Source organism: Mus caroli, unplaced genomic scaffold, assembly GCF_978045245.1.
Source record: "Mus caroli unplaced genomic scaffold, Mus_caroli_1 scaffold_2, whole genome shotgun sequence".
In the NCBI taxonomy this organism is placed as follows: Eukaryota; Metazoa; Chordata; class Mammalia; order Rodentia; family Muridae; genus Mus; species Mus caroli.
In genome coordinates this window covers 72,370,560-72,381,529 of record NW_028227257.1, presented here as the reverse complement: position 1 = coordinate 72,381,529, position 10,970 = coordinate 72,370,560, and the positions used below count along the sequence as shown (strand labels likewise).

General features: G+C 37.0%; 1 non-coding gene across 1 annotated transcript; it reads left to right on the top strand.

The window, feature by feature from the left end:
- Positions 1-10,374: 10,374 nt before the first annotated feature.
- LOC115030486 (small nucleolar RNA SNORA48) lies at positions 10,375-10,518 on the top strand. The gene has a single exon (XR_003836081.1). It is a non-coding gene; the product is annotated as a small nucleolar RNA SNORA48 (small nucleolar RNA).
- Positions 10,519-10,970: the final 452 nt, after the last annotated feature.

Genomic DNA, 10,970 nt, shown 5'->3' with positions numbered 1-10,970 from the left:
TGCTAGTAGAGTATATTGATAAATGACAGCTTATCTCAATATTGTAATCTGTAGGCAAAATAAACTCTTTCTTCTCCAAGTTGCCTTTGGTCATAGTGTTGACCAAAGAGATAAACAGCAAACTAGACCAAAAGAAATCAGTTACTTGGCATCATCAGAACCCAGTTCTTCTGCTACAGCAAGTCCTGGGTAACCCAACACACTGGAAAAGCAAGACTTGGATTTAAAATCACATCTAATGATGATGACAGAGGAGTGTAAAAAGAACATAAATAACTACCTTAAATATATACAGGAGAACAGAGGTAAACAGATTGAAGCCAATAAAGAGGTAACACAAAAATCCTTTAAAGAATTACAGGAAAACACAAACAAACAGCTGAAGGGATTGAATGGTTAGAACCATCCAGGTTCTAAAAATGGAAATATAAGCAATAAGGAAATCACATAGGAAGGCAGCACTGGAGAAAGAAACACTAGGAAAGAGATCAGGAATCATAGATACAAGCACTACCAACAAAATACAAGAGATAGAAGAGAGAATCTCAGGCAGAAGATACCATAGTAAACATGGACACAACAGTCAAAGAAAATGCAAAAAGCTCCTAACCCAAAACATCCAGGAAATCCAGGATACAATCAGAAGACCAAACTTTAGGATATTACATATAGAAGAGAGCAAGGATTCCCAACATAAAGGGCCAGTAAATATCTTCAACAAAATTATAGAAGAAAACACCCTAACCTTAAGAAAGAGATGCCCATGAACATACAGGAATCCTACAGAACTCCAAATAGACAGCATCAGAAAAGAATTTCCTCCTGTCACATAATAATCAAAACACCAAATGCACAAAATCAAAGAAAGAATATTAAAAGCACTAAGGGGGAAAGATCAAGTAACATATAAAGGCAGGCCTATCATAATTACACCAGATTTCTCTCCAGAGACTCAAAAATCCAGAAGATTCTGGGAAGATGTCATACAGACCCTAAGAAAATACAAATGCCACCCAGGCTACTATACCCAGTAAAACTGTCAATTAACATAGATGTAGAAACCTAGATATTCCATGACAAAACAAAATTTACACAAAGTCTTTCAACAAATCTTTCCAGCTCTACAAAGCATAATAGAGGCAAAACTCCAACACAAGAACAGAAACTACACCTTAGAAAAAGCAAGAAAGTAATTTTTCTTTCAACAAATCCAAAAGAAGAAAGCCACACAAACATAATTCCACCTCTTAGAACAAAAATAAATAACAGGAAGCAACAATAACTTTTCCTTAATATCTCTTAAAATCAATGGACTCAATTCCCCAATAAAAAGACATAGACTAAGAGATTGGATAAGTAAATAGGTCCCATTATTTTGCCGCATAGAGGAAATGCATCTCAGTGACAAAGGCAGAAACTACCTCAGAGTAAAAGGCTGGAAAAAAATTTCCAAGCAAATGGTCCCAAGAAACAAGATGGAGTGGCCATTTTAAAATCTAATAAAATCAATTTTCAACCAAAAGTTATCAAAGAAGATAAGGAAGGACACCTCATACTTGTCATAGGAAAAATGTATCAAGAAGACCTCTCAATTCTAAACATCTATGCTCCAAATGCAAGGGCTCCCACATTCATAAAAGAAACTTTACTAAAGCTCAAAACAAACATGCCACCCCACATAATAGTGGAAAACTTTAGCACCCACCTCACACAATAATAGTAGGAAACTTCAATACCCCACACTCTTTAATTGACAGATCATGGAAACAGAAACAAAAAAGAGACACAATGAAACTAACAGAAGTGTGAATCAAATGTATTTAACAGATATCTATAGAAAATTTCATCAAAAACCAAAAGAATATTATTTCTTCTCAGCAACTCATGGTGCCTTTTCCAAAATTGTCCATAGAATTTGTCAAAAAAAAAAAAAAACAAAACAGAATTCAACAGAGAATAGAAGATTGAAATATTCCCACACATCCTAAAAGATCTCCAAGAAATAAGGTTGGTCTTCAATAACAATGAAGACAACAGAAAGCCCACATTCACATGGAAGCTAAACAATGCTCTACTCAATGATAACTTGGTCAAGGAAGAAATAAAGAGAAAAATTAAAGACTTTTTAAATTTTTTAATGAAAATGAAGACACAACATATAAAAACTTATGGGACGCAATGAAACCAGTACTAACAGAAAAACACATAGCTCTGAGTGCCTCCAAAAAGAAACTGGAGAGAGCATGCACTAGCAGCTAGACAGGACATCTGAAAGCTCTACAACAAATAGAAGAAAATATACCCAAAAGGATTAAATGGCAGTAAATAATTAAACTCAGGACTGAAATCAAGCAAGTAGAAAGAAAAAGAGGTATGCAAAGTATCAACAAAACCAAGATCTGGTTCTTTGAGAAATCACCAAGCTTAACCCTTATCCAGACTAAAGAGAGGGCAAAGAGACAGTATCCAAATTAACAAAACCAGAAGAGAAAAGGGAGACAAGACAACAGAGACTGAGGAAATTCAGAAAAGCATTAGATCCTACTATAAATGACTGTACTCAGCAAAACTGGAAAATCTGGAAAAAAGGAACAATTTTCTAGACAGATACCAGGTATCAAATTTAAATCAGGATCAGATAAACCATCTTAACAGTCCCATAGTGCCTAAATAAATAAATAAATAAATATAGAAGCAGTCATTAAAAGTCTCCCAACCAAAAAAAAAAAAAAAAAAAAGAAAGAAAGAAAGAAAGAAAGAAAGGAAAAAAAAAAAAAAAGCCCAGGACCAGATGGGTTTACTGCAGAATTCTATCAGACCTTCAAAGAAAACCTAATACCAATACTCTTCAAACTATTCCACAAAATAGAAACAGAAGAAACATTGCCAAATTCGTTCTATGAAACCACAATTACACTCACAACTAAACCGCACAGACTCAACAAAGAAAAAGAAAATCCAAGCAATTTCACTTATAAATATCAATGTGAAAATACTCAATACAATTTTTGCAAACTGAATATCCAAAAACACATTAAATTGATCATCCATTATGAGCAAGTAGGCTTCATCCCAGGGATGCAGGAATGGTTCAATATATGAAATCCATCAATGTAATACACTATACAAACAAACTCAAAGAAAAAAAAAGATCATTTCATTAGATGCTGAGAAAGCATTTGACCAAATTCAACAACCCTTCATGTTAAAAGTCTTAGAAAGATCAGAAATTCAATTCCCATCAATGTAATTCACTATATAAACAAACTCAAAGGGAGGGGGGGTATGTGATCATTCCATTAGATGCTGAGAAAGCATTTGACCAAATTCAACACCCCTTTATGCTAAAAGTCTTACAAAGATCAGGAATTCAAGTTCCATACCTGAACATAGTAAAAGCAATATACAGCAAACCAGGAATGAACATCAAACTACATGGAGAGAAACTTAAAGGAATCCAAGTCTCTCCCTTCCTATTCACTGTAGTACTCAAAGTCCAAGGCAGAGCAAGTAGATCACAAAAGGGGGTCAAAAGGGATACAAATTGGAAAAGAAGAAGTAAAAAAATCACTATTTGCAGGTGATATGATAGTATACTTAAGTGACCCCAAAATTTTCACCAGAGATCTCCTAGACCTGATAAACAGCTTTAGGAAAGTGGATGGAGATAAATTTAACTCAAACAAATCATTAGCCTTCCTCTACTCAAAGGATAAGCAGGCTTAGAAAGAAATTAGGTAAACTACATACTTCACAATAATCACAAAAAATATAAAATACCTTGGTATGACTCTAACCAAGCAAGTGAAAGAACTGTATGACAAGAACTTCAAGTCTCTGAAGAAAGAAATTAGATGGAAATATCTCCAATGCTCATGGATTGGCAAGATAAAATAATAGAAATGGCCATCTTGCTGAAAGCAATCTTCATATTCCATACTATCCCAAGCAAAAATCCAACTCAGTTCTTCATAGAGTCGAAAGGCAATTCTCAAGTCATTTAGAATAACAAAAAGCTCAGGATAAAAAAAATTCTCAAAAATAAAAAGAACTTCTGGGGAATCACCATCCCTACCTCAAGTTGCATTACAGAAAAGTTGTGATATAAAAAACAAAACAAAACAAAGAAACAAACAAAAAACCCTGCATGGTGTTGATACAGAGACAGGCAGGTAAATCAATGGAAAAGAATTGAAGATCCAGAAATGAAGCCATACACCTATTGTCACTTGATCTTTGGCAAAGGACCTAAAACCATCCAGTGGAAAAAAGACAGCATTTTCAAAAATGGTGCTGGTTCAACTGGAGGTCAGCATGTAGAACAATGCAAATCTATCCATACTTATCACCTTGTATAAAGCTCAAGTTCAAGTGGATTAAGGACCTCCATATAAATCCAGATACACTAAAACTAATAGAAGAGAAAGTGGGGAAAAGCCTTGAACACATGGGCACTGGGGAAATTTTCTTATGCTCTAAGATCAACAATCTACAAATGGGACTTCATAAAATTGCAAAGCTTCTAGAAGCCAAAACACACAGTCAATAGGACAAACTGCACACAGCAGATTGGGAAAGAGGTTGGGTTTTTTTGTTTTGTTTTGTTTTGGTTTTTTTTTTTTTGTTGTTTTTTTTTTTTTTTTTGGTTTTTCAAGACAGGTTTTTTCTGTATAGGCCTGGCTGTCCTGGAACTCACTTTGTAGACCAGGCTGGCCTCGAACTCAGAAATCTACCTGCCTCTGCCTCCCTAGTGCTGGGATTAAAGGCATGTGCCACCATGCCCGGCTGAGGTTTACCTATCTTACATCTGATAGAGGGCTAATATTGAATGTATACAAAGAACTCAAGAAATTTGACTCCAGAGAATCAAATAACCCTATTAAAAATGAGGTGCCCCAGTGTAGGGAAATGATAGGACAGGGAAGCATGAGGGGGTGGATTGGTAAGCAGGGTGGGGGGTGAGATAGGAGGTTTTTAAAGGGGAAACCAGGAAAGATGGTAACACTTAAAATTTAAATAAATAAAATATCTAGTAAAATATAATAAAAATCTGGAGTATAGAGCAAAACAAAGAATTCAAAACTGAGGAATATTGAATGGCTGAGAAGCACCTAAAGAAATGTCCAACAACTCTATTCATCAGGGAAATGCAAATCAAAACAACCCTGAGATTCTATCTCACACCAGTCAGAATGGCTAAGAACAAAAACTCAGGTGACATTAGATTCTGGCAAGAATGTAGAGAAAGAGGACACTCTTCCATTGTTGGGGGGAGCGGATTGCAAGCTGGTACAACCATTCTGGAAATCAGTCTGCAGAGCCCTCAGAAAATTGGACATAGTACTACCTTAGGATTCAAATATACCACTCCTAGGCATATACTCAAAAGATGCTCCAATATATAACAAGGATACATGCTCCACTTTGCTTATAATAGCCAGAAGAAGGAAAGAAGCTCCAATATATAACAAGGATACATGCTCCACTTTGCTTATAATAGCCAGAAGAAGGAAAGAATCCTGATGTCCTTCAACAGAGGAATGGATATAGAAAATGTGGTACATTTACAGCTTGGATTACTACTACTCTATTAAAAACAATGGCTTCATGAAATTCTTAGGAAAATGGATCGAATTAGAAAATATTATCCTGAGTGAGGTAACCCAGTCAAAAAAGAATACATATGAAATGCACTCACTGATAAATAGATATTAGCCCAAAAGCTCAGATTACCCAAGTACAATTCACAGACCACATGAAGCTCAAGAAGAAGGAAGACCAAATTGTGGATGCTTCAGTCCTTCTTAGAAGGAAGAACAAAATACTCAAGTGAGGATATACAGAGACAATGTGCAGAGCAGAGACTGGAGGAAAGGCCATTCATAGACTGCCCCACCTGAGGATCCATCCCATATGCAGATAACAAACCCAGAAACTACAGAGTATAGCAAGAAGTGCTTACTGACAGGAGCCTGATATAGCTGTTTCCTGATGAGCTCTGCCAGAGCCAGACAAATACAGAGGCAGATATTCATAGCCAACTATTGGACGGAGCATGGGTTTCCCAATGGAAGAGTTAACGAGAGGACTGAAGAAACAGAAGGGGTTTGCAATCCATAGGAAGAACAACAATATCAACTAACTAGACTCCCCAGAGTTCTCAGGGACTAAACCACCAACCAAAGAGTACACATGGAAAGACCTGTGGTTGCAGCTGCACATGTAGCAGAGGATGGCCTTGTCAGGCATCAACAGGAGGAAAGGCCATCTGTCCTATGAAGGCTTGATTCCCCAGTGTAGGAAAATGCTAGAGTGGGGAGTCTGGACTGGGTAGGTAGGTGGAAGAATACCCTCATATAAGCAGGGGGAGGGAGGATAGACTAGGGGGTTTCCAGAGTGGAAAATGGAAAAAGGGATAACATTTGAAATGCCTGGCAAACACAGAAGTGGATGCTCACAGTCCACTATTGGATGGAACACAGGGCCCCCAATAGAGGAGCTAGAGAAAGTACCCAAGGAGCTAAAGGGGTCTGCAACCCTATAGGTGAAACAACAATACGAACTAACCAGTATTCCCAGAGCTCATGTCTCTAGCTGCATATTTAGTAGAAGATGGCCTAGTTGGCCATTATAGGGAAGAGAGGCCCCTTGGTCTTGCAAACTTTATATGCCCCAGTACAGGGGAAAGCCAGGGCCAAGAAGTGGGAGTGGGTGGAAGGGAAGTGTGTGTGTGTGTGGGGGGGGGTATGGGGGACTTTTGGGATAGCATTTGAAATGTAAATGAAGAAAATACCTAATTAAAAAAAGAGAGTAAAAAAAGGGGGAAAAAAACAAACTAGAAGGCCTATTCTCATGCAACAAAGTCTAGTTAATTCACTGAGGCTTGAGTGGAATAATTTCTTCAGTTTATAATCTGGGTCATCTCTGTGGTAAATAGGTGTTTGCTCACCTCTCCCCCTGAAAAGGCAAAAGAAATTTATAGTCATATTACAGCTTATATGTTTATGTTTATATCTGTATGTATATCTAAATTGATATATTATTCCTAATGCATTGAAAGGGACAATTTTACTTAAATTTTTTTGGAAAGTTGCCTATCATAAGTTGTTATATCCCTATATAAATTCCCAAAGTTTCATATTTAAAAAGAAAACTATTATATCACATTTAGAACTAATGTGTTTTTAGATAGTCAATTTTTGCTAAAGAAATAACTGAAATATTAAGTTTTGGACTCCAAAATATTGAAAGTATGGAATATCTTAATTATTACCACAAACAATTATAGGGTTGAAAAATACATCCTCAGAAGATATGTCAAAGTAAATAATACAGCTCTGCTAGAAAATGCAGAAATGGGAAAAAGTAATGTACAGAATTAGAAACACATGGCAAACTTTTTAAACAAAATGCTAAGCTTTTTGGGAAATAAATTTCAAAAATAGTCAATAGGTTTAAAGCAGTTAATATAGTGAATTTAAAAGGAAGCAAATATTCCCTGACATTCTCAGAGGAAGTGAAACTCATAAAATCATCTCAGGATGTAATTCTGGATAAACAAATTCGGAGTTCTAAAAGAACCAGAGAATAGAATTTAAATTTAAATTTAATTCAATAGAATTTAAATATCAAATGTCCACTATGGCTTCATATGTTGAAAACTTGCTCTCCAGCTTTTGACACTTTTTGGGTGGGAAGTGGTGGGAATAATAGAAAGTAAGCTATAGTTAGAGGCAGTGTGCCACTAGGGGGTGACTCCCCCCTCCACACACACACTCTGCTTTCTTATTTCAAAGAGGTGGGCATATTTACACCTCATATTCTGTCTGCTAGCCAGTGAAGCTCTGTTTTACCTCAGGTCCAAAGCAATGTATGATTATCATTAATATAACTAAAGGTTATAATTTTTGAGCCATCATACATCTTTCATGGCTTAAGGTAAGTTTCACAAGTTATTTTCACAGAGATAAAACAAATAAATGTTTGTTTGATTTATGGCTCCACATGGGGCTGGAGACAGTAGAATCAAAAGTTCAAGGCAGAGTCTGGAAACAACCTATATGCCCCTCAATCAAAGAATGAACAAAGAAATTTTGGTACATTTACACAATGGAATACTACTCAGCTACTAAAACCAAAGATATCATGAAAATTTCAAGCAAATGGATACAACTCATTCTGAGTGAGGTAACTCAGACCCAGAAAGGCACACATGGTATATACTCACTTATAAATGGAGATTATTGTTCTTTTAAGATTTATTTTATTTATATGAGTACACTGTAGTTGTTTCCAGACACACCAGAAGGGGGAATCAAATACCTTTACAGATGGTTGTGAGCCACCATGTGGGTGTTGGGTATTGAAATCAGGACCTTTGGAAGAAGAGTCAGTGCTCTTAACCACTGAGCCATCTCTCCAGCCGGAGATTATTGATTATCAATAAAGTACAAGATAACATGGCTACAATCCACACATCCAAAGAAGCTAAGTAATGAGGATGGACCAAAGAAGGATGCTTGAATCTCACTGAGAAGGCGAAGTAAAAAGAACATCAGAGGTAGATAAAGGGATGAAAATAGGTGGGAAAATATGGGGCCAAGAACATGGATGGGGATCAGGTACAAAGAGATATATTGGAGAGGTCTGGGAGAGAGAAATAAAATCTGCTGGAGCACAGGGCATCTCTGGGACAAACTGAAGACCTGGCTTGAGGGATGCTCCCTAAAGTCTATGGGGGTGACTCTAGCTGAGACTACTAGCATCTGGGGATATGGAACCTGAAGTGGCCACCTTCTGTAGCCAGGTCAGACTTCCAGAGGAAGGAGGGGAAACACTAACCTGCCAACAAAATCTTAGAACCACAATTTGCTTTGCCTACAAGAAGTGCAGTGAAAAAGATGGAACAGAAATTGAGGGAATGGCCAACCCATGACAGGTCCAACAAGAAACTCATTTCATGAGAGAGAGCCCACCCGTGATACAATTAATGATACTGTTATGCTTACAGATAGGAGCCCAACAACTGTCTTCTGAGAGACTTATGGCCATTAGCTTGGTGGTTTTTGTGGGAGTCCTTACAGGAGAACAAGTGTGTCTCTGACTCCTTTGCCTACTCTTGAGACTGTTCTCCTCCTACTGGGTTGTCTTGTTTGGCCTCAATATAAAGGTTTTGCCTCAACTTTTATGTACCTTGCCTCGTCCTTTATTATTGCTGTCACTTTTTTTCTTGCTCATTTCTGAAGGAAAATGGAGGGGGTGAGGATCTATAGGAGAGGGTTGGTGGGGGACAGCTGGGTAGGGTAAAGGGATGGGAAAATATGGTCTTAATGTATTATATTAAGGGAAAATCTGTGTCAGTAGAGACAGGGAGTGCTCTTGGTAATAATCTTGACCCCTAGCCTCTAACTAGATACTAAGTCACAGTTCAGAACTTTCTGCTATTAAGCCATTGTGTGCTGAGTCAGAAAATAACTCAAAGTCTCCACATGAGAATTTTCAGAAGTCCCATTTGTCTGCCTTACAGATATATTGATGGCTATTTATTTATTTCTATTGAGAGGCCTAGATTAAAATGGTAGGCAATAGAAAATTCTGAAAATCAATAACATTAAAACACCTTGTCCTCTATCACAGTTGAATACTCATTTTTAATGTTGAGTTTCTGAAAATTTCTTTTTCCCAAACGTCAGAGCATACATGCCAATAACAATGACAAAAACATAATGAAAGAATTTAATAAATGAGTTCTTTTGGAATTATTTGGAAATATGGATTACAACTGGCCACATTTCTTGAAAAGGTATCTTAAATAATTAATATAATTCACTGCTTAAACAAAAATTCCTTGAAAAGATTCAACTTAATGACCTATAATTTGAAAGAAATTCTTTTCGTAATTGTACACTGAAGTAAATATTCGAATTACTTTCAAGGTCATGAAAATAATTAGCTGTTGAGCCATTGGCATAATTATAAATTTAGTTGTCTATATGTGCATACAACATGCCTATGCATATTTGTATTATACGTATATTTGTGCATATGTACCTGTGTGCATGTGTACATGCATATGTTTGTATATATTTGTACAGTTTATATTATAAAACAATATTTCAAATTCATAATTGAGTGGGAGAAAAAGAAGGTGCTCAGAAAATATCTCTTTTAGTCTAATTGTAAATTTAAAAGACTTTACTTGTTTGGTTACATGTGAAATCTCCACTAATGGTAACAGTTTCTTCTTCTCTATTTCAGCACATAACTAAACGTATAAGTCTAAGTCAAGGTCATGAAATTATAGACACAGAAATCATCCAAAAATATTCTTTATATGGATAACAACTATTGCATCATTTATTAAGGACAAAGTGTCCTCCCTGGCAATGGGCAAAGAGATACCTTGCTAGTGATGGTGTTCTTATATCAGTCAGAGGCAGAGCAGATGGCAGTTCTTTGTTCATCCTAGCTTGGTGCCTGCCTTGGTGGCTGGAGCTGTCTTATGCTTAGGACTCATAAAATCACATCAAATCAAATCAAATCCAGGTATCACAGCTGGGGAAGTGGAAGGCAGATAGGGACCTGCTGATCACCATGCCACCCACAGACCTGCCATCCAGAAGGGACATGGATACCTGCTTGTAGCTACTCTACATCACTTAGCATGAATGTAGTATGTCACCCAGAGGCCTGTAAACCATGTGGCCAGCCCACAGAAGGAACCACCCTAAAGTGTGAGTATGTGGTGGTCAAATAGAATAGAAAGAGCAATGGAATAACTTTAGCATTTTGAAGAGAGATGGATCAGGTGACTTGAGGGCAAAGAGGAGTAGCCTGTTGTCACTATCCAGCCCTACCACCTGGGGCCATGGTGGGGTCCCAGCATCAGCTGATGCTGAGGGCCATTCTGGGTACATGGCTACAAAACAGCTGGGTTATCAGTGTCCATGGCTCATATTATCACTAGAGAA